Source organism: Bos javanicus, chromosome 2, assembly GCF_032452875.1.
Source record: "Bos javanicus breed banteng chromosome 2, ARS-OSU_banteng_1.0, whole genome shotgun sequence".
In the NCBI taxonomy this organism is placed as follows: Eukaryota; Metazoa; Chordata; class Mammalia; order Artiodactyla; family Bovidae; genus Bos; species Bos javanicus.
Window position 1 is genome coordinate 8,130,637 of NC_083869.1, and position 21,064 is coordinate 8,151,700.

At 39.6% G+C, this 21,064-nt stretch overlaps 1 protein-coding gene and 1 non-coding gene across 5 annotated transcripts in view; both read right to left on the reverse strand.

Annotated features, from left to right (window-relative positions):
• Positions 1–21,064, reverse strand: part of GULP1 (GULP PTB domain containing engulfment adaptor 1) — a 333,659-nt gene that overhangs the window by 272,141 nt on the left and 40,454 nt on the right. The gene's annotated exons all lie outside the window — the stretch shown is intronic.
• Positions 14,887–14,958, reverse strand: TRNAS-GGA (transfer RNA serine (anticodon GGA)). The gene has a single exon. It is a non-coding gene; the product is annotated as a tRNA-Ser (tRNA).

Genomic DNA, 21,064 nt, shown 5'->3' on the forward strand with positions numbered 1-21,064 from the left:
TGGTTTTGGTATCAGGGTAATGGTGGCCTCATAGAATGAGTTTGGAAATGTTCCTTCCTCTGCAATTTTTTGAAAAAGTTTTAGAAGGATAGGCATTAGCTCTTCTCTAAATGTTTGATAGAATTCTGCTGTGAAGTCATCTGGTCCTGGGTTTTTGTTTTTGGGGGGAGATTTTTGACTACAGCTTCAATTTCAGTGCTTGTAATTGTGTTGTTCATAATTTTTACTTCTTCCTGGTTAATAATCTGTCCATTTCTTCCAGGTTATCCATTTTATTGCCATATAGCTGTTCATAATAGTCTGTTATAATCCTTTGTATTTCTGCATTGTCTGTTGTAACCTCTCCTTTTTCATTTCCAATTTTGTTGATTTGATTCTTCTCTCTCTTTTTCTTGATGGGTCTGGCTAAATGCTTGTCAATTTTATTTTCTCAAAGAACCAGCTTTTAGTTTTATTAATCTTTACTATTGTTTCTTTCATTTCTTTTTCATTTATTTCTCTCAGATCTTTATTATTTCTTGCCTTCTACTAATTTGGGGAGTTTTTGTTGTTGTTCTTCTTTTTCCAGTTGTTTTAGGTGTAAAGTTAGGTTGTCTATTCAATGTTTTTCTTGTTTATTGAGGTAGGGCTGTGTTGCTATAAACTTCCCTTTTAGAACTGCTTTTGCTGCATCCCGTAGGTTTTGAGTTGTTTTCATTGTCATTTGTTTCTAGAAATGTTTTTATTTCCCTTTTGATTTCTTCAGTGACTTGGTTATTTAAGAAATGTGTTATTTAATCTCCATGTGTTTGTGTTCCTTACAATTTTATTCTTGTAATCAATATCTAGTCTCATAGCATTGTGGCCAGAGAAGATGCTTGATATTTCAATTTTCTTAAATTAACTGAGGTTTGATTTGTGACCCAAGATGTTGTCTATCCTCGAGAATGTTCCATGTGCATTTAAGAAGAAGGTGTATTCTTCGGCAATTGGATGGGATGGCCTGAAGATGTCAATGAGATCCATCTCATCTAATGTATCATTTAAGACTTGTGTTTCCTTATTAATCTTCTGTTTCAATGATCTGTCCATTGGTGTGAGTGGGGAGTTAAAGTCGCCTACTATTATTGTGTTACTGTCAATTTCTCCTTTTATGCCTGTTAGTGTTTGTCTTATGTATTGAGGTGTTCCAATGTTGGGTGCATAGATATTTACAATTGTTATGTCTTCCTCTTGGATTAATCCCTTGATCATTATGTAGTGTCCTTCCTTATCTCTTGTAATCTTCTTTAAGGTCTATTTTGTCTGTATGAGGATAGCTACTCCAGCATTTTTTTTGCTTCCCATTTGCATGGAATACATTTTCCCATCCTCTCACTTTCAGTCTATGTGTGCCTTTAGGTCTGAAGTGGGTTTCTTATAGACAGCATATATATGGGTCTTGTTTTTGTATTAATTCAGCCTGCCTGTCTTTTGGTTGGAGCATTTAATCCATTTACATTTAATGTAATTATTGATATATATCTTCCTATTGCCATTTTCTTAATTGTTTGGGGTTGATTTTGTAGATCTTTTTTCTTCTCTTGTATTTCTGGACTACATAAGTCCCTTTAACATTTGTTGTAAAGCTGGTTTGCTGCTAAGTCACTTCAGTCGTGTCTAACTCTGTGCAACCCCATAGATGGCAGCCCACCAGGCTCCCCCGTCCCTGGGATTCTCCAGGCAAGAACACTGGAGTGGGTTGCCATTTCCTTCTCCAATGCATGCAAGTGGAAAATGAAAGTGAAGTCACTCAGTTGTTTGGTGGTACTGAATTCTCTTAACTTTCGCTTGTCTGAAAAGCTTATTTCTCCATCAATTTTGAACCAGATCCTTGTCGGTACAGTAATGTTGGTTGTTGATTTTTCCCTTTCAGTACTTTAAATATATCCTGCCATTCCCTTCTGGCCTGAAGAGTTTCTGCTGAAAGATCAGCTGTTAAACATATGGGGTTTCCACTGTATGTTACTTGTTGCTTCTACCTTGTTGCTTTTAATATTCTTTCTTTGTGTTTAGTCTCTGTTAGTGTGATTAGTATGTGTCTTGGTGTGTTTCTTCTTGGGTTTATCCTGTATGGGACTCTTTGTGCCTCTTGGACTTGATTGACTATTTCCTTTTCCGTGTTGAAGAAATTTTCAACTATAGTCTCTTCAAAAATTTTCTCATACCCTTTCTTTTTCTCTTCTTCTTCTGGGACCCATATATTCGAATGCTGGTGCATTTGATATTGTCCCAGAGGTCTCTGAGACTGTCCTCAGTTCTTTTCATTCTTTTTACGTTATTCTGCTTTTCAGAAGTTATTTCCATTTTATCTTCCAGCTCATTGATTCATTCTTCTGCTTCAGATATTCTGCTATTGATTCCTTCTAGAGTATTTTTAATTTCAATAATTGTGTTCTTTGTTTCTAAAATGTCCTCTGATGAAGGCTGAGTGAGGTGGTAACCCTATCTGCTGTTGATTGGGTTTGTATTTTAGCTTTGTTTTTGTTTAGATGAGGCATCCTGCACAGGGTGCTAGGGTGGTTGGGTGATGCCTCTTGCAATCAAGAGGTTTCCTTTGTGTGAGATTTCACTATTTGATACTCCCTAGCGTTAGTTCTCTGGTAGTCTAGGGTTTTAGAGTCAATGCTCCCACTCCGAAGGATCAGGGCTTGATCTCACAGAGGATGTTTTCTCACTCTTGCAACAAGATTATCAGAGTCAGCTGTGGCTCTCCTCTGTATCATCTTCATTCTGCAACCCAGATAAATGAAGCCACACCCTTGGGACCCTGGCTGCAAAGGTGCTTATGAGTTGGCTGGTGCTCTGCCTGAGCCAGAGGAGGAGGCCTGGGGTCCAGTGCCCCAGAGCAGGCTATATGAAAGCAAAGGAAGCTGGCAGCCTTCCTTCCATGGAACTCGCCCTCAGAAATGTGGCAACAGCAGGGATGCTCACTGACCCAGAGGCAGAGGGCATGGCGGGGCACATGACACAGTGGTGAGAGGCCTTGTGCTCCAGCTGTCAAAGCCATAGCCCCCCCCAAAAATGCTAACCCAATGCTGAAGGGGAGAAACCTCCTCACCCACACCTCACGAGATGAGCCAGGAGATGTTCTCTTTAATTTCTCCACAGAGCAGTTCTCATTTCCTTCCATAAAGTGACAGCACTTTCTACATTACTTCCATTATAACTCTTAGCAAATTGCCTTTTAATAAGCTTCTCTCTTGTTGGACAGAGCTACTGGAGGGAAGGTTTTGATCTTTGTATCCCAAACATGATTTTCTTTTTTCCTAATAAACACTTTTAATTTTAGAAGAATGTTAGATTTATAGAAAAGTTTCAAGAATGATACAAATAGGAAGTTCCCTAGGGATTTTTTAAAAATTCAGGTTCTGATACATCAGGTTGGGAAAGTCCTGATAGTCTGGGTTTCTAACAAGTTTCTAACTCAAGCATATGTGGCTGATGCAGGATCAGGATTTGATAAGGGACGCTCCTACTTATGATCAGTCACTTAGTCATGTCCAATTCCTTGTGACCCCATGGACTGTAGCCCACCTGGCTCCTCTGTCCATGGGATTCTCCAGGCAAGAATCCTAGAGTGGGTTATCATTTCCTCCTCTAGGGGAATCTTCCTGACCCAGGGATCTAGCTCATGTCTGTAGCATATCCTGAATTGGCAGGCAGATTCTTTACCACTAGTGCTGCCTGAGAAGCCTTGGTAAGGGATGAGTGTCAGGCAAATTAGGACAAAGGTTCACAACTCTTGCTATAAATTATAATCATCTGGGAAGGTGTTTTATTTTTAAAATGGCACCTCCAGGGATTCTATTCTAACTTATCAGTCCTAAACCTAGGAATATATATTTTAAAAAAGCTTTTCAGGTAAACCAAATATGCAGCCAGAGATAAAACCCACTAGTCTTCCTAAATTGTCAGACACCTATATCCTTGCAGGCTCTCTGTTTCTGTCTCTGTAGACCAGAAATAACACAAGTATCTGGTAAAGTATTACTGAGACCAAGCAAAACAAAAGTCAGCACCACATTCAGTGCTTATTAAATTCCAGGTGCTTGAAAATGTTAATTACAAATTCAGACAAGGCACAGGCCATGTAGATCCACATTTCTCACCAATAAACCTTTGAGAACATTCTTCCTAAGCTGTCCTCTCAGAGTCAAACAGATCTGAACTCCAGCTGTCATGTCAAAGGCCAGAAGGTCACGCTGTTAGAATGGAGTCCACAAAGAAATCTGCTAGTCTTTAGGGAATGTGGGCTCAGTATCCTTTTATTAATTCAGCCAGCCCACAGCTGGGCCTGGAGACCCTGCCCATGCGGGACAGAAACAGCTTTGTAAAGGCACAGTCCACAGGGTGGCTAAATGGGTTAAATAAGCTGCTTTTTCCAGAACAATGAGTGGTCACATCAGAATTGCAGCTGGTCTTGAGGAAAGGTCTCAGAAAACCTTCCGGTTTCAAACTGCTGTTTATAGGCTTGAGGGCAGAGCTCCCAATAACATTCAAAGAGTGATATGCAGTCATTAAAATTCAAGCCAGAGGGATATTAGCTGTTGTTTGGGGGAAAAAAAAATGCAAGTCTTCCATAGCTCTTCTTCTAACATAAAGCCCCTTCTCTCCTCTTCAAGGAATACAAAGGTAACTCTACTTTAACCAGACACTGAAAAAAAAAGGGTTATCTTTTTTTTTTTTTTAATGTTCCTCAGTCAACTGTTTTGATCAAGCTAAACTAAGGTTACTAGGTGCTTGGGATGATTAAAAGAGTTAAAAGGTTAAGAGATGCCATACATAATTATCACTCCCTTAATCCTGCCTTCACCTAAACCAACTACTAACTTTTTTAGTATCAGGTGAGCATTTTGGCCCAAAATATGGTCACCTGCCTGAACAGCTGAATACTTTTGACTATCAAGATCAAATCACATATTTTCAATGGCTCTTTTATCTCTACCATCTCATATCATTTGAATAATACACATAATAAACAGTAAAATAAATAGCGAGGAGGCATTTATAAAAACTGTGGTCAAAAAAATGCTGCTGGCAATAACAGTAAACAAAGGATGTTTCGGCCATCACCCACTGCAACTGCCCCAACTGTGTATCCCTACAGGGCTCAGGATGGAGAAAAATAGGATACTGGCCCCAGATAATTAAGGTGCATATAAAGAAAATGACTTCTTTGAGCCCAGACTCTGGCATCTTCCCATGCATATTTAAAGAAAAGCACTAAATTTATTGACTTGGCATATCTGGTTTTCTTTAATTAGCAGTAATCTTTTGATGTTCGACTCTCTGGTTCTTAATTGCTTGTTTGACCTTCTATATATCCTAGCCCCTCCCTCACTTCTTCAGAGCCATCCCTCAGAGCTATCTGAGAGGCTGCTTCCCAGGCTTAAGTTCTCAGCAAGTCCCCCTGAATAAAATATTATTCTCAACTTTTAGGTGGTGAATTTTTTTTTCAATCAATGAAACACATATAAATATGGAAGAATACTCATTAAATTGTAGTAGAAGAAAGTCAATAAACTATATTTTAGTTCCATTTCTGTACCTTACATAAAAGTAAATGTACAATGGAAATGTACAATAAATTTGCTTTAGCAATACAGGGCATCTGTCAGCAGTTTCTATTTCTTAGTCTAGGTACAAGATTACTTTTGCAAATCAACAGACTAGATGCATTGCGTTAGTAGCTACCATTTACACACAGAAAAACCACTTAAGCTCATTTAGTCTTAGAGTCTTACCCTTTATGTAAAATTATCTAAATCAAATTTTCAGCAGCAGAATGACCCACAGAAGTCATATGCATATCCTTATCTGGTAAATATGGATGGATTCTACTCATTTAAGCACAACATCTGACGAGATACTAAAATTATCTGCCATCACTGCATATCCAACAAATTTCACAAAACTTAACTTTGCTTTCTGACATCCCCCTCCATTCCAAATAGTTCATTCTTGGTGTGACTTTCTGATTTTTCTAAAAGGTATACTCTCTCACAGTTATCTCTAAATTCATATAGACAAAGAGGTTTATATAAATGGAAGGTTATTAAGTTGTATACAGTGAAAATTTCCTAAGTCACAACAAGCTTTTGAGACAGAGAAATGCTGAAATTAAATGTAGGGATAGGCACGTGAAAAACAATGTCCCAAATTTTACTTTCTTCTATATATGCCATGTAATTTTTTTCTCACTCTGTACCATGGGAGAGGAGTGACAGTCTAAATGGAAAACAACTTGTGTGACTTATAACCTATCTTCTGCCATGCAAAAATGGTACTAGAATCTAATCCACCCTAAAACCTACAAGAAACTGAGTCACACCAGACTCCTCCCTCTGTGGTTAGTTAGCCCCCACAACCAACCAGTCAGATATTGTTAATTTCAACCCTTTAATAACTCTTGCCTCTAGGACTGCACAATTGCACTCATCTCACATGCTAGTAAAGTAATGCTTAAAATTCTCCAAGCCAGGCTTTACCAATACGTGAACCATAAACTTCCAGATGTTCAAGCTGGTTTTAGAAAAGGCAGAGGAACCAGAGATCAAATTGCCAACATACGCTGGATCATCAAAAAAGCAAGAGAGTTCCAGAAAAATATCTCTTTCTGTTTTATTGACGATGCCAAAGCCTTTGATTGTGTGGATCACAATAAACTGTGGAAAATTCTGAAAGAGATGGGCATACCAGACTCCTGACCTGCCTCCTTAGAAACCTGTATGCAGGTCAGGAAGCAACAGTTAGAACAGGACATGGAATAACAGACTGGTTGCAAATAGTAAAAGGAGTATGTCAAGGCTGTATATTGTCACCCTGCTTATTTAACTTACATGCAGAGTACATCATGAGAAATGCTGGGCTGGAGGAAGCACAAGCTGGAATCAAGATTACTAGGAGAAGTATCAATAACCTCAGATATGCAGATGACACCACCCTTATGGCAGAAAGTGAAGAGGAACTAAAAAGCCTCTTGATGAAAGTGAAAGTGGAGAATGAAAAAGTTGGCTTAAAGCTCAACATTCAGAAAATGAAGATCATGGCATCTGGTCCCACCACTTCATGGCAAATAAATGGGGAAACAGTGGAAACAATGTCAGATTTTATTTTGGGGGGGCTCCAAAATCACTGCAGACGGTGACTGCAGCCATGAAATTAAAAGACACTTACTCCTTGGAAGGAAAGTTATGACCAACCTAGATAGCATATTGAAAAGCAGAGACATTACTTTGCCAACAAAGGTCCGTCTAGTCAAGGCTATGGTTTTTCCAGTGGTCATGTATGGATGTGAGAGTTGGACTATAAAGAAAGCTGAGTGCCAAAGAATTGATGCTTTTGAACTGTGGTGTTGGAGAAGACTCTTGAGAGTCCCTTGGATGGCAAGGAGATCCAACCAGTCCATCCTAAAGAAGATCAGTCCTGGGTGTTCATTCAAAGGACTGATGTTGAAGCTGAAACTCCATTACTTCGGCCACCTGATGCGAAGAGCTGTCTCATTTGAAAAGACCCTGATGCTGGGAAAGATTGAGGGGAGGCGGAGAAAGGGACGACAGAGGATGAGATAGTTGGATGGCATCACCGACTCGATGGACATGGGTTTGGATGGACTCCAGGAGTTGGTGATGGACAGGGAGGCCTGGCGTGCTGCAGTCCATGGGGTTGCAAAGAGTCGGACACAACTGAGCGATTGAACTGAACTGAACTAGGACTTTTTCTTAGTACCAGAATAGTCTTGCCCTCTCCAGCCACTGCCCCCACTCCTGCTCTCCAATCTATCTGCCACTTTATAAAGCTGATCAAGTTATTCACCTAAACTCCCGAATTCTTTAAAATGGCATATAAAAATGCCGTTCTCCAAGAACAGCTCCTGCTTACCTGTTAAAATTGCCTCTTGCAGTTTTCTCAAATGCACCCAGCCCTCTAGCCATATCAAAGTATTTACAGTTCCCCATTTATAACACGAGGTTACAATTCCATGGTCTTTGTATTTGTGTTGCACTTCCATGTACTTTGTATATTTCTTTCTCAAGGAAAAATCTCCAGCCTCATTTCATCAGCTTAGATAAGATTGCTCCTCACTTTTCAAGGTTTACTTTATTCAACCACTCTTCAGTGAAACTACCTCAGAGCTTCCCAAGGAAAAACAACTCCTCTGTTTTTTATGCCACCTTTGCTTTCTGCTATGGTAGGAATTTGGTACACAAGTGTTCCTCTATAGTCTGACTGAGTGGCATATATCCTATGAACATGATTTTTTTAATTTATTTATTCACTTATTTATTTAGCTGCACTGGGATCTCAGTTGCAGCATGTGGGATCTAGTTCCCTGACCAGGATCAAACCCAGGTCCCTCTGCATTGTGAGCTCCAAGTCTTAGCCACCAGACCACCAGGAAAATCCCCATAAATATTTGTTGAAAGAACAAACAGATGATGATAAACTGGCCTTGGGCTGAGTGATGAGATGATTGTCATTGCTGACCCTCATTCTCCTGAAATGGAGTCTCCCTAAAACTGAGTTCTCTTACTGAGTTTATGATTACTCTCTATCCAAAACTTTATTCCCTTTCTTGTCCCACTTCTGTTCCCCTCAGGTTGAGGAATATTAAAGAAAAGGGGGATTGAAACCAAGCAGAACCTATGAAAGGCCCCTCAATATCCCCTGTACCTTGTTTGCAGAGAAAAAGAAATTCTAGGCTTCCCTGAATTCCAAAGAGCAGACCGGAGCAGTTAATGATTAGGACAAGTCACAGGACTTCTTATTCCTCCTGAAGGGATATAGATAGCAATCTGATGAATATCTTTTAGTTGTTCTGTAGAAACTAAGATCTCCACTCAGGTGGAGGATGGTGAGTTCATGCTGACCACAATCATGTAGACCTCAGACTGTTTTCAATCAGAAGGTTGAGATTCCCAAAACTTTACCCTGTTATCTCACCACCAGCCAATCAGAACAAAGTCCAGGAGCTGATCACACATCCTATGACCCTTTACCCTAATACCAAGTTTAAAAACCCTTGCCCGAAAAACATCGAGGAGTTTGGGTCTTTTGGGCATGAGTTGCCCATTCTCCCTGCTTGGCATCCTGCAAATAAATCCTGACTTTGCCGCAAATATCTGCTGTCAGAGTTTGACTTTCTGTGCCATAGGCACAGAAAGCCTTGCTCAGTAACACTCCCTTTAGAGCAGATCAAAAGAGTTAGTTGGTTTTTTTTTTTCCAAGGACCCTGACTCTAATATGCCCTGAAAGGACTCAGCAGCAATAATACTGCCATATTAGATAGGTTTCTTTTGTTCTTGCCAGTCTCCAAGTTCTGTAAAATCACCTTTATGATAAGTGAAGTGAAGTGAAAGTCGCTCAGTCCTGTCTGACTCTTTGTGACCCCATGGGCTATACAGCCCATGGAATTCTCCAGGCCAGAATACTGGAGTGGGTGGTCATTCTCTTCTCCAGGGGATGTTCCCAATCCAGGGATCGAACCCAGGTCTCCTGCATTGTAGGTGGATTCTTTACCAGCTGAGCCACCAGGGAAGCCCTTATGATAAGTTCTGGGGGTGATAAAACACTAATTAAAACATCATTTTTAATGATAGAAGCAATATATAATCATTGCAGAAATAAAGCTGTCTGCAATGTCAACAAACATAAATAATCAACCACTGGTAACATTTGGGAGACATCCTTTTAAATTGATCTTTTTAATATAAGCAGGTGCTATTATACACAAAAGTGAAATCATACAAACTATTTTATAAATGAATTTTACAATTCACAGTCTTCTGTGATGAGTTATAGTAATGATCTATAATTATAATTAAAGAAAATGTTTTTTGAAAATTTGGATTGCTGGACTGCATCTCTTGATTAATTGAAACAATCTTTGAATAGAGTCCTAGAATATTCATCATAACCCTGTAAGTGATTCTGTATATAGTAAACTTTGAGAGCCACTAACCACAGATAGGGTTTTCAAATCCCTATGGTAAATGACAGAAAAGTGAAGGTTTCGATGGTATTTATTTTGGCCGCACATAAGAAAGCATATGACAAGCTGTTGTAAACAGAATGGGTTGCCATCTCAGTTGATGAGCCCCTGGTACTCTGCAAATAGATTTTGAATAACTAGTCTCAAAGATGTAGTAGTCAATCTGTATCAGGAAAGAGGTTGAAAGAGATCATTTCTAAGGTCTTTCTCAACTTTAAGACTCTCTTAAGATTCTATAATTAAAGAATGTTAAAGACTTAAGTATACTTCAGAAGCAAAAAAGAATAGTTACCTAGGAAGAGTTATGGAACTGACCGGGTATATTTTGAGGGCAATGGTTTAGAGGGAAGGCAGTTCTCAAAGCTGACAAAGCTTTATGCGTAATTAATTAAAAGAATTCTTTTCCTAGTAAAGATTAGCATTTAACTGGTTTTCTAAGACTATAAACTGGGGGTGAATACATTGAAAATGTCTTCCTTGGTAGCTCTGCTGCTGCTGCTAAGTCACATCAGTCGTATCTGACTCTGTGCGACCCCATAGATGGCAGCCCACTGGCTCCTCTGTCCCTGGCATTCTCCAAGCAAGAATACTGGAGTGGGTTGCCATTTCTTTCTCTAACACAGAGCAGATAAAATGTAAAAGCTCTGGTTGAAAAAGTGAGAGACCCAGGCATTTCTGGCAATACTTGGCCCATCCTGACCAGTCTGGGGGCTGAGCCAGGGGATAGTCTGTGGAACTATGTAAATACCAGTAATCTAAATTAATCTTTTAACTTTCAAACAAGTTAAAGGCCTAGAGATGTTTTGTTACATATTCACATAGCTAGTTGGTGGCAAAATAATTACCCTCAACACTGACACATCTCACACCTAGTCTAGTGCTTTAGGTGGTAAAGATTTCTTTACCATTGCAAATGGCCCTTTATTCAAAATCCTAACAAGTTAGAGATGAATCAAAAAAGGGTCAAATATTTGAAACTGTATACAAATAGAGATGCCATTTTGTAAACAAATGGCTTAAAATAATTGCATTTTAAAAGTTGACTGACATTTCAAAGGCAGCTGCAATAATGCTGCTTATGTTCTTCTTAGAGTTATAATTACTTCCCTTGTTTGGCAGGAAAATCAGTGATTTCTCTCATTTTTTGACATTTAAATAAAAATGCCTTCCAAAAAGGCAAATAATATTTTCAAACATAGTCTTTGTGTTAGACACACTTGAATATCTGAGTTTGCATGTACATGTCAGTATTTTAATAGATATTCTCCTTTTTAGGTGCTTATGTTGTATGCATGTTAATTATAGAATATGCAAGTTCTTCATTTCTTGTAAATGTTGTTTAGTCTCTAAGTCATGTACAGCTCTTTTACCACCCCATGGATTTTAGCCCGCCAGGCTACACTGTCTATGGGATTTTCCAGGCAAGAATACAGGATTGGGTTACCACTTCTTCCACCAGGGGGATCTTCCTGATCCAGGATTGAACTAGCGTCTCCCGGACTCCTGGCATTGCAGGTGGATTCTTTATCAAGAAAATGCACTGGTCATAACAAACACCCTCTTCCAACAACACAAGAGAAAACTCTATACATGGACATCACCAGATGGTCAACACCAAAATCAGACTGATTATATTCTTTGCAGCCAAAGATGGAGAAACTCTATACAGTAAGCAAAAACAAGACCAGTAGCTGACTGGCTCAGACTATGAACTCCTTATTGCCAAATTCAGACTTAAATTGAAGAAAGTAGGGAAAACCACTAGACCATTCAGGTATGACCTAAATCAAATCCCTTATGATTATACAGTGGAAGTGAGAAATACATTTAAGGGCCTATATCTGATAGATAGAGTGCCTGATGAACTATGGAATGAGGTCTGTGACATTGTACAGGAGACAGGGATCAAGACCATCCCCATGGAAAAGAAATGCAAAAAAGCAAAACGGCTGTCTGGGGAGGCCTTACAAATAGCTGTGAAAAGAAGAGAAGTGAAAAGCAAAGGAGAAAAGGAAAGATATAAACATCTGAATGCAGAGTTCCAAAGAAAAGCAAGAAGAGAAAAGAAAGCCTTCTTCAGCGATCAATGCAAAGAAATAGAGGAAAACAACAGAATGGGAAAGGCTAGGGATCTCTTCAAGAAAATCAGAGATACCAAAGGAAAATTTCATGCAAAGATGGGCTCGATAAAGGACAGAAATGGTATGGACCTAACAGAAGCATAAAATATTAACAAGAGATGGCAAGAATACACAGAAAAATTGTACAAAAAAGATCTCATGACCCAGATAATCACAATGGTGTGATCACTCACCTAGAGCCAGACATCCTGGAATGTGAAGTCAAGTGGGCCTTAGAAAGCATCACTACCAACAAAGCTAGTGGAGGTGACAGAATTCCAGTTGAGCTATTCCAAATCCTGAAAGATGATGCTGTGAAAGTGCTGCCCTCAATATGCCAGCAAATCTGGAAAACTCAGCAGTGGCCACAGGACTGGAAAAGGTCAGTTTTCATTCCAATCCTAAAGAAAGGCAATGCCAATGAATGCTCAAACTACCGCACAATTGCACTCATCTCACACGCTAGTAAAGTAATGCTCAAAATTCTCCAAGCCAGGCTTCAGCAATATGTGAACCGTGAACTTCCTGATGTTCAAGCTGGTTTTAGAAAAGGCAGAGGGACCAGAGATCAAATTGTCAACATCCACTGGATCATGGAAAAAGCAAGAGAGTTCCAAAAAAAACATTTATTTCTGCTTTATTGACTATGCCAAAGCCTTTGATTGTGTGGATCACAATAAACTGTGGAAAATTCTGAAAGAGATGGGAATACCAGACCACCTGATCTGCCTCTTGAGAAATGTGTATGCAGGTCAGGAAGCAACAGTTAGAACTGGACATGGAACAACAGACTGGTTCCAAATAGGAAAAGGAGGACGTCAAGGCTGTATATTGTCACCCTGTTTATTTAACCTATATGCAGAGTACATCATGAGAAACACTGGACTGGAAGAAACACAAGCTGGAATCAAGATTGCCAGGAGAAATATCAATAATCTCAGATATGCAGATGACACCACCCTTATGCCAGAAAGTGAAGAGGAACTAAAAAGCCTCTTGATGAAAGTTAAAGTGGAGAGTGAAAAAGTTGGCTTAAAGCTCAACAGGCAGAAAACTGAGATCATGGCATCCAGTCCCATCACTTCATGGGAAATAGATGGGGAAACAGTGGAAACAGTGTCAGACTTTATTTTTTGGGCTCCAAAATCACTGCAGATGGTGACTGCAGTCATGAAATTAAAAGACGCTTACTCCTTGGAAGAAAAGTTATGACCAACCTAGATAGCATATTCAAAAGCAGACATTACTTTGCCAACAAAGGTCCGTCTAGTCAAAGCTATGGTTTTTCCTGTGGTCATGTATGAATATGAGAGTTGGACTGTGAAGAAGGCTGAGCACCGAAGAACTGATGCTTTTGAACTGTGGTGTTGGAGAAGACTCTTGAGAGTCCCTTGGACTGCAAGGAGATCCAACCAGTCCATTCTGAAGGAGATCAACCCTGGGATTTCTTTGGAAGGAATGATGCTAAAGCTGAAACTCCAGTACTTTGGCCACCTCCTGTGAAGAGTTGACTCATTGGAAAAGACTCTGATGCTGGGAGGGATTGGGGGCAAGAGGAGAAGGGGACGACAGAGGATGAGATGGCTGGATGGCATCACTGACTGATGGACGTGAGTCTCAGTGAACTCCAGGAGTTGGTGATGGACAGGGAGGCCTGGCGTGTTGCGATTCATGGGGTCGCAAGAGTTGGACACGACTGAGCAACTGATCTGATCTGATCTGATCTGATCTTTATCTCTGAGCCACTGGGGAAGCCATATAGTCTAATTCTAATAACACTGTTCTTAGAGTTTGCTGACCCAACCACCATAATTTACAATGAAAATTATATTTATAAGTATGTAAATCAGAAGTTTGAGCATCAACATCCTAGGGAATTTCAGGCTAAATATCATCTGTGTGTTGATGACTCCTGAATTTGTATTTCTATCCCAGACACATTCCCTGTGAACCACTCTCACTCACTATATCCACTTCATATGGATATGAAGGATATCCATAAGACTTGGAGAATGACTCTTCCTCCAGCAGTCATCTCCATATCAGAAATGACAGGTCCATCCATCTAAGTGCCAAATTTGCCATCTGGACTCCTTCTTTAACCATCAGCAAATCTCTTCCCCATTTTCCAAAATATATCCAAAATCCCACCATTTATCACTACTTCTGCTGCTGCTGCAATTACCATCATCTTTCTCAACAGCCTTCTAACTGGCCTCCCTGCTTCTACCTTTGTCCCCAGTCTATTCTCCAAATAGTAGTCCGAGTGACACATGATAAACCAGTCATCAACTCCAATGACTTCACTCTCGTGATGAAAATAAGCCCTATTAGGCATTTGGTGGTCTTCCCACCTCATTCTGCTACCACTCTCATTTAATTTCTTACTTCTTTCCAATTTGCCTACTTCATTCTAGCCACCCAGTCCACCTTGCTGTCCTTCTAATTTTCCAGGAAAAGAGTTTTTCCATGCAGAAAGTTCTTTCCCTGCATGAATTTTTTTCCCTCACTACTTCATATATCACTGATAACCTCAAAGCATGACAGAGGTTCAGTCAGATCTAGAAGGAAATGAGTACCAGACTAAATTAAGATAATTGATAAAGAATTTGAAAAGTGAGAGTGCTAGTCACTCAGTCCTGTCTGACTATCTGACTCTGTGACCCCGTGGACTTTTGGCCCTAGGCTCCTCGTCCATAGAATCCTCTGGGCAAGAATATTGCAGTGAGTAGCCATTCCATTCTCCAGGTGATCTTCCCCACCCAGGGATCGAACCTGGGTCTCCTGCATTCCAGGCAGATTCTTTACCATCTGAGCTACTGGAGAAGCCCCTGAAGAGTTTAATAAAGGACTATTTACAAGAGGTAGAAGGATGTAAGGAAACCAAAAGGGATAATCAAGAACCTCAGTGGTAGTAATATTGGTCTACTGCCACATACAACCCTGAAGGGACAAGAGAGAGGAAAGATACTGAAAACCAGAAAGAGTCCAACAGAGAGGACGGCTTTGAGAGAAACACTCATAATTGGAGGGGGCCAACAGTCAAGTTAAGAGTTAAGAGAATAAATAATGAGAGCTCACACTTCTCTCTCCCTCATAGCTCTTCCCAGGAGGCTTAGGGTTTATATTTATATTTATGGTTTATATTGATTTGTCTCTCAGGGAAGAGAGCATAACAGACACAGGTAGAGAAGGGACCTGGAAGAGACATCTGAAGATGTCCAGCCCACTTCACGCCAGTTCTCCCTAGCACTCAATTGGTACTTGTTCAATGAATATATATGATGCAATGGTGACTATCCTTTGTATAAGGCTTTTAAATATGCTATATAAACAATGTTTCCTTAAAAAGAACTCCTTTGACAGTGGGTCAGAAAGAGTCAGGAGCCATAGAGGTCACCATTGGAGAGACTAAGGCAGCTTACATGAGCATCAATCCGTCAGTTCAGTCAGTTCAGTCGCTCAGTCGTGTCCAACTCTGTGCGACCCCGCAGACGGCAGCCCACCAGGCTCCCCCATCCCTGGGATTCTCCAGGCAAGAACACTGGAGTGGGTTGCCATTTCCTTCTCCAATGCACGAAAGTGAAAAGTGAAAGTGAAGTTGCTCAGTCGTATCCGACTCTTAGTGACCCCATGGACTGCAGCCTACCGGCTCCTCCATCCATGGGATTCTCCAGGCAAAAGTACTGGAGTGGGCTGCCATTGCCTTCTCTGTACATGAGCATAATATGGCAAATAAGTCATGAGGTGTCTTGCATGCCTCACACTCTGCCTTACAGAATTTTAAGGTTGGTTGTCACATTCACCAAGATAGGGAAATATAAAAGAAAGGAGGTGGGGGTCATGGATGGGCACTATACTGAGGATCCTCCCTCAACCAAATGCTTTACATGTAATTTATGATGAGTTGATCTGTGATCTTAAGTTTTCTAAATTATTCGTGACATTTGGGGAGTTGTATGCATCAATAAGAAGAGTATTGCTTCTTTGGTTACAGCTTCCCAGATTCCCCAAAGTTGGTAAAATTAAGAAGACAAAACAACAGGACAGAAGAGCAAATGGCTGTTTTACTTGTGAACGCTGAAGAATTCATGTTTATGGAGAATTTATTAACAAATAATTTATTTGCTGATTCTAGCAGTGCCTCCCAGGCCACCTTTGAAGAAAAAGGGGAAAAAAAAGCTGTCAGACTAACATATCATTAGGAAACAGAGTGGAAAACACTAGAAGACAGCTTGAGTGAAGGTCTTTCATATACAGCCGGCTTCATTAACTAAAAAATCTCATTCACTGATGATCCTTATCTGTGTTTATTTTCCTGAAAGGCAAGATGGTAATAAACAAGGTTAAGAAAAGATAGAGATGAATAGAAATAGATTTTGAGTTGCTATGGTTTTTAAAATTTACTCCAATCCTAACCCTAGAAACATCACCTTATATACTCTGCAGCTAAGTCGCTTCAGTCATGTCCGACTCTGTGCGACCCCATAGAGGGCAGCCCACCAGGCTCCCCTGTCCCTGGGATTCTCCAGGCAAGAACAGTGGAGTGGGTTGCCATTTCCTTCTCCAATGCATGAAAGTGAAAAGTGAAAGTGAAGTCGCTCAGTCGTGTCCGACTCTGTGCGACCCCATAGAGGGCAGCCCACCAGGCTCCCCTGTCCCTGGGATTCTCCAGGCAAGAACAGTGGAGTGGGTTGCCATTTCCTTCTCCAATGCATGAAAGTGAAAAGTGAAAGTGAAGTCGCTCAGTCGTGTCCGACTCTTAGCGACCCCATGGACTGCAGCCCACCAGGCTCCTCCATCCATGGGTTTCTCCAGGCAAGAGTACTGGAGTGGGGTGCCATTTCCTTCTCTGTTATATACTCTAGTATCATGCTTATAATCTATTTTCATCCCATTACACACCTTTTTTCCTCTGAAAGGAAATCAGTTATGTCACTATGCTTGAGCTCCAATTTAAGAAGTTATAAAAATATTCTCAGGAAAGGATCTCTGGGTTCCTGGAAAAAAATCTGTTTGCTATCGGAACCCCATTCCATATGCTTCCAATTTAGGTGCAGATACAAGTACTGTGAACTTTGAAACTTATACAATGAAGGCCGGGAAACCCTTTAAGTAAACAAGCTTCAAAATGCCACAAATAATTTGACAGTTGCCACAAAAATCACAAAATCCAGAAAAACTGCATATGCTTTCAGAGAATTACTAGACATGTTTCTGTATATTTTCTTTTTTCAGTGTTTTGTTTTGCTTTGGCTTATAGACTTCAAGGGGTACCCCATCATTTTTTAAGGATTTTGTATTGTTTTCTACGGGAAAACTAGAAAGATGATGCAGTTTCCTCTATCACAGTCGGTCAAAGTTTTATCATTGTTCCTCCTTCACCCACATGTTTTCTGTGCCAGGTGCCCAAGGACATGTGCGTATCACAAAATGCCCTCTTGCTGTGCACTTGTCACACAGGGTATATAGCTCAGTGAGCAGCAGGAAGATTCCTGGAAGACAGTTCTTTACCAGGGCAGTAGAAATAACTTAATTCTACACTGAAGCAACTTCCAACTGCCTGTAACCATATGACATCGCCAATGTTCAATCATCTTCGACCTCCAAAAACGACAATTTCAGATGTCTCACACTGATATATCCCACTAAGCCCAAAATAAATATATCTCCAACTCAGCATCCCATCAGCCAGATTCCAGAATTGAACACAGCCACTTCAATACGGAACTATGACAGAGGGAAGTAGGTGTACAAAAAAAATCACAGTCTTACCTGAGTGTATAAAACATCTTAACTGCAAATTTTACATAAGATCATGTGAATAAGGTCCAAGGTCTTTGTAAGAACCTGGGAAAATAAAGAGCCCTGAAGGCTAAGGTCCATTAATTTCACATTAAATCACCTCTGCAGTTCAATCCAATCACTGCAAGTTTTGTCATCTGACCGGTCCCAGAAAAATACACAAGGCACGTCAGAAAAAGTACACACACTTCTCTTTTCTCCCCAAAAAATATTTTCCACATATCACATAGAAGCGATTCCTAATTTATAGGCACAAGCAGAAGAGCAAGAGCAGGCCTTGTCCATCCATTACCAGATTCAAATAATCCTGTCCAAAATGATGAAAATTTCTGGGAAACAAAGAGTCCTTTGTTGGCACTGAAATCTCATCTCCCTGTCATTATTCCCTAAGGCATTCATCAATTGCATGTTCTGTACACCAGGCATCTTGCCTTCATATGAGCACGTGTAAAACACAGCGCCTTCGGATAAAAATGGTCTCAATGCAAAATGTAAACTTGTGGTTTATGTGGAATATGACACCAGGCTATTTGCTAACTGGAACTACGGTGAAATCGGTCCTGGCCATATGCTTCTAAAATCTGACACAGAATGCCACACAGAGAACAGAGTTCAGCTTGTGCCCTCAACCCATTTTAGTAAGAATCCTCTTATTTTCCCCTCTGCTTTTACAGATAAATCTCTCCACTGCTGACTGATGCCTTATATAGGCAAACTGTTTATCTGGAGAATTATGCTGAGCTGGCAGCACAGCTCAGGAGAGCTGTGCTGATTCTACACAACGGCCACCATCTGTTGCAGAGCTTCTAGGAACACTGTCATCAGCATGAAATACGGTGTCAGCCTTGACCATTAAAAGATTGCTTTGCAAGTTAAAGCCAATAATGAAAATTTATTCCATGAGGTCATTAACAGCTGGCTTCTTTGCAGTAACAGAGAACACAGCTGCATAGGGAAAGAAATATAACTGCATCAAGTGTTCACTCTATTTGTATTTCAAAAGATATCAAATATAGTCAACATACACTGTAGATTCAGATAAGGCAGAACCTTAGCTATGCCACTGACTGATATGTTGGCATTGATAAGAGCAATACCATCAACCAACAAGAGTATTAAAATTTTTACTTATTGAAAGACTACTATGTGCCAGTCTCTGTGTGAGCTACTTCAGACATACAGTGTCTTGATTCTCACAGTAACCCACAGGGATATATTATTATCTAAAAGGCAAACTATTTTAACCATCTAAGCTTATTTTTTCTCATCTCTAAAATACAGATAACTTAAATAATTTTGTTTAAGATTTCAGTAAAAATTAAAGATAATATAGGTAAAGCATTGAGTATTCAATAGTTATTGTTTTTCAGTGGCCAACTCATGTCCCATGAATTGCAGCATGCCAGGCTTCCCTGTCCTTCACAATCTCCCTGAGTTTTCTCAAGGAGATTCAAGTCCAATGACTCATGTTCATTGAGTCAGTGATGCCATCCAACCATCTTATCTTCTGCTGCCCCTTCTCCTGACCTCAATCTTTCCCAGCATCAAGGTCTTTTCCAATGAAGCAGCTCTTTGCATCAGGTGGCCAAAGTATTGGAGCTTTAGCTTCAGTGTCAGTCTTTCCAATGAGTATTCAGAGTTGATTTCCCTTAGGAGTGACTGGTTTGATCTCCTTTCAGTCCAAGGGGCTCTCGAGAGTCTTTTTCAGCACCACAGTTTCAAAGCACTGATTCTTTGGTGTTCAGCCTTCTTTACGGTCCCAACTCTCACATCCATACATGACTACTGGAAAAACCATAGCTTTGACTATATGGATCTTTGTCAGTAAAGTGATGTCTCTGCTTTTTACTATGCTGTCTAGGTTTGTCATTCAATAGTTGATGTATGAAATTATAAAATATCTGTTATTAAAATATTCTTAAAGTATTAACTATAGATCGAACATGTAAAACCGAAAACTTCAAGCATCTCATCAGGTGATCTAGGACACTGCCTTGCTGATAATACAGATTTGAGGAGTAAGCTAACAAAAAATGAAGCAGAGCAGCTGTATGGGGCACATCTTCATTTAAATCAGTCAGCATGTATTAAAAGCCTACTCAAGTATAGCAAGAAATGGCAAAGAGAGTAATAACATAGTCCTTCTAAAACTGTATTTTAAGATTCTAGAATATACAGGTATCACATTCATCTGTTTCTTGGAGCAGGACATAAAAAAATAATAATGAAATAAGTAGCAAAACATTTGAAAATCAAGGATCTGTGAAGACTGAGAGTTGTGAAACATTTGTGCTCAGTATATAATTTTCATACTAAAATCCACCTTTAACATGAAAGTAATATCTATGTGCTAAGTGACAAGGTTAGCTAGTGATTTTATCCCAAATATTCAACATCACCCTATGGAGAGTTAACACCATGCTCCCATGTACCACTCTTTCCTTCATCCCCTGCTTGGAACCATTAGTCAAAACACCTCAAAGGTGAATAGAAGAAAGGGTATATACTGTCTCCCTTGCTCAACAAATATTCATAGTGGTCATATAAATTGAGCATAAAAAGTTGTAACCGAGATAAAAATGGCTAAGAGTGGAAAACCAAATTTACCAGAAGGCTCTGTTTATCATCACCTAAATCAGACCAAAATGTCTTTTATTTCTATCATGAACATAAATATTCAAAAACAAAAGAGATAAGAAAGCTTACCAGAAAAAAACTTTTTTAAACATCACCCTCAAGTGGTTTATGAAAAAAATGTATACACCCACACATGTATATAACATGTGAACATATTATATACACACAAACATATACACACACACTGAGAGAGAGAACATGAATGATGACCCAAATGAAATATTAACAATAAGTTACTGTAGATAGAGTGTACCCTTTCAACTATCCTTGCAAATTTATTCTACGTTTGAAATTATTTCCAAATAGTTATAAAAAGAAAGCTAAAAAAAAGAGAAAGCTAACAAAAATTTAAACATAAAATATAAAATAAAATAAAATGTCAATATATTTATATATTCCTCTTAAAATGCAAAAAAGATTAATATTATCATCATTTTCTAAAGGAGCATTCAAAAAGTTAGAAAAGTTACAGTCAATTAGGAATACTGGT